Source organism: Papaver somniferum, unplaced genomic scaffold, assembly GCF_003573695.1.
Source record: "Papaver somniferum cultivar HN1 unplaced genomic scaffold, ASM357369v1 unplaced-scaffold_10, whole genome shotgun sequence".
NCBI lineage: Eukaryota > Viridiplantae > Streptophyta > Magnoliopsida > Ranunculales > Papaveraceae > Papaver > Papaver somniferum.
In genome coordinates this window covers 11,268,221-11,271,999 of record NW_020618825.1, presented here as the reverse complement: position 1 = coordinate 11,271,999, position 3,779 = coordinate 11,268,221, and positions in this window count along the sequence as shown.

Here is a 3,779-nt window from a genome sequence, read left to right as displayed (position 1 = left end):
CAATAGACTAGAGAGGGAGGTTTGTGAGACAAAGCACCCAGAGATAAGTTTGTGAGGCAATTAATTATTATTAAAGCAAGCTTAACAAACAGTTTAAGGTTGATCCACTGTTTAGAGAGACTGTGAGCGTAACAAAGAGAGAATTGTAATCGTTTTCTTGTTCATAATCTAGAGAAGATACATTTTTTCGAATTACTTCTTTGTATTCTGTTTTCTAGTTTTTGTCTATTATTATTCTGAATTCCACCTCTATAATAATAGTCACCAAGGTACAAATATCAATACGTATCATTGGTTCACCGCAAATTGATTTAATTTTATCCGACAACTAAGATGGTTGCGCTGTTCCATTCAGCGTGGCCAAGAGAAATGATTCAACGCATCTAGATGATAGATTAGAATTGACATAACAATTAGGAGATTATTCTAGCTTCCAATCTATATGCTAGATTAGAAAACCACAGAACTTATCCTAAGCTAAATTTATGTCCTAACCCAAAATAGGACATAGTGACTCTAAATCTACGAACCAGCAATCTTTATCAATTTCCATGTTCCCCATTTGTCTCATGGCTTAAAAAGCATCCAGTGAACATAATTTTTTCGCATGATCCCAAAGTTGTTTCGGGACTTTCATAGATTCCGGTCGCATAGATAATACTCCAACATATATCCTCGGAGAAAAATATACATTGCAAACACAAGATATCTCGGCACTAAAGCTGTCACTTATATTCATAATTCGCACCAACACACAATTCCTTAGCATAACTTGAAATTTACCTCATCACCCATAAATTATCTGTCGCAGAACCCAAAAACTACATGATAAACCATTAAAACCAAAACCTACCACAAGAACCCAAATTAAACCGTATGTGACCCAAAATGGGCCTAGGGGACAAAAATCTACCTCATGACTCATGATTTATCAATTGACCCAACAAATTACCCTTGACCGCATATTGTAATCCGGAATCCATGTAGTGACCTAAAATCTTGTTTCTAACAAAAACTTTGCGAAAGTGATTTAAAATCTATCCAGTAGTACAAAACCTACATTTCAATCCAAAATGTGTATCATGACAAGCTATTAGGTGACCCGAAATGGACCCATTGGGTCAAAGATTGCGTGTGGTCTAAAAGTTCTGTTTATTTAACATAAAAGAAAATCTACATTTACTTAATTAAATATCCACCTAATTTGCATCATGACTTAAATTTACCCTAAGATAAATTTGAAAATTCTCACCACGGCATATATTTCTTATGTTGAACCAAAATCTGCAAAGGACACCTAAAATTTGCCTCATGATCCACCATATCTCAAAATTCATCACACTTTATACAAAATCTGTAGCGCCACCTAAATTAGCAAAAAATATGCATCTTGTGTCAAAATTTGTGATTCAAAATCGAACCCTTTGACGTAGTGAGTTAGTGACTTAAAATTTGCCTCGCGGTCCAAAATATTCCATCCATCCAAAAGATTTCTTTGATAGGAAATTAAATTCGTACCCCTAAATATATGACAATGACAAGAAATATTCCTTGTCACTAATAATTACTCAAAGACTAAAAATCCACCTCATTGGTAATGTCAAATTTATCTAGTGAACCAGATGCTCGATTAGGCATCATGATATGAAATATGTAATATAACCAAAAATTTTCCGTATGATCCATATTTTTCAGTATGATCCAAAGTTTACCTCAAAATAAGTCATGTGGGCCAAAATGTCTGTCATGGCTCAAATATTTTCTCAAGATTCAAAATTACATTTTTTTTTTGATGCGAAGAAGAAATTTGATTAACTTGTGGAAGGAAACATGTCTGGCAGTACATAAGACTCGATGACCTCAGGTGGTATATCTAACCACACCCCTGAAATTCTATGATGCCTGCTATATTTAGCAAGTTTTTCAGCAGTTTTATTACAACACCTATGAACGAAAGAAACAGTCTAACTACTAATGGACTTCAATTTGTCCATTGCATCAAGCAAAATGGTTTCACTGTCCCATGATATAACTGGAACTACCTTGTTGACATAACTTTCAATTCCCTTTAGATCAGTCTCTACTATAACTTGAAAAAGCCTTAAATCCACACACCAGATGACAGCGTCTAGGAAAGCTAGGCATTCCACTTGTTCAGAGCTTATTATTCCTACATAGCACTTTGAGAGGCCGCCTCTCCAAGTTCCTGCACCATCACGAAGGAAGAACAATTGATGTTAGTCCATTGATTAAATCATAAGAGGCATCACCATTAACTTTAGGTGGTTTCCAAGACTAATATATAAGTAGTGTAGGCTGAGCTATCAAACTATTATCTTGGTGTCTGTTGTAAAGCGATTCTAGATACTCAGAAAAGCTTAAAGATTTTTTGGCAACTGCTTGCGGGTCGATCTTCAGATTCTGAAAATTAATGTCACATCTTGTATTCCATATAGTCCAGGTGACCATCATTGCTGTATGCATCCAGTCACAAGGTAAATTTTGCTGCGGATCTTTTTGCAGCCATTTTTCAAAAACTGCAGCAACATTATCCTGCGCATCTAACAAAACTGAGGAGCCTCCAGGAATAAGCATCCACATAGCCCTTGAGAAAGGGCAGGAAAATAAAACATGCATCACAGTTTCTTCGTACTGATTGCAGAGAGGACACTGCCTATTAATATATTGGCATGCCCTTGATAATATTTCCTTAGTTGGAAAGATATCAATAAAACACTTCCAAAAAAAATGTTTTATTCACGGCAAAATCTGTATGCACCAGAAAGTTTTCCACCGTATATCAGAATGCGGTATTATTGGAGAAACCTGCAAATCCTCTAAATTGTCTTCATACAACTTACTATAAGCCGACTTCAGCGTAAAAGCACCGTTTTTCGTCAATTTCCAAACCAGTTTATCATCAGCAGAGGTAGGAATTCTCATTCTCAATATAAGCTCAGCTATATGGTCATCAAAAAGATGTTGAATCAGATCACTGTTCCAATTTTGCCTATCTTGCAACATCAAATCCTGAACCCAAACATAAGACTCGCTATCTGTGATATCTTCTCTTGGAGCTGGTGGGTTATCTAAACCTAACACCCAAACACAAAGCCAAACTTTTATCTTGTCACCCTTGCCTAATCTCCAGTGACTATTTTGTTTAATAAACTCAACCTGCTTCTGAATACTATTCCAAGCCCAAGAACAATTTGTTCTGACAGTTGCATGAAGAAGACTAGTGCAAGAGAAGTACTTTGCTTGAATAGCTTTACCCCAGTGAGTATCAGTGTTAATGTAGATTCTCCATGCTGCTCTGACTAGTAATGCTTTATTAAGAATCTTCAGGTCTCTGAAGCCTTGACCGCCACAGTCTTTATGTACTCTCAGATTTTTGCATGAGGTAACGTAAATACCTCTCTTTTCTTTGAACCCCCACCAAAAATATCTGTGTGCAGCTTCCATCTTATTGATAATATCAACTAGGAGATGAAAGCATCTCATTGAATATGCCGTGATTGTGTTTGTCATGGTTCTTATCATCTTCGATTTACCGCATTGGGACATAGTTTTACCATCCCAAGAAAAAAGTCTATTCCTAACTCTATCATAGAGATGAGAAAAGGACTCTTTTGTCTTTTTTCCAATAATCAGAGGAATTCCTAGATAATTTTCAGTAGGAACCTGGTAGGTTGGGAAACCTACAATAAAATACTGCAAGCGCACAACGTCTAACTAGTAGACAATGGAAAGTATAGGTCGTTCCCACGAGGAGTGTG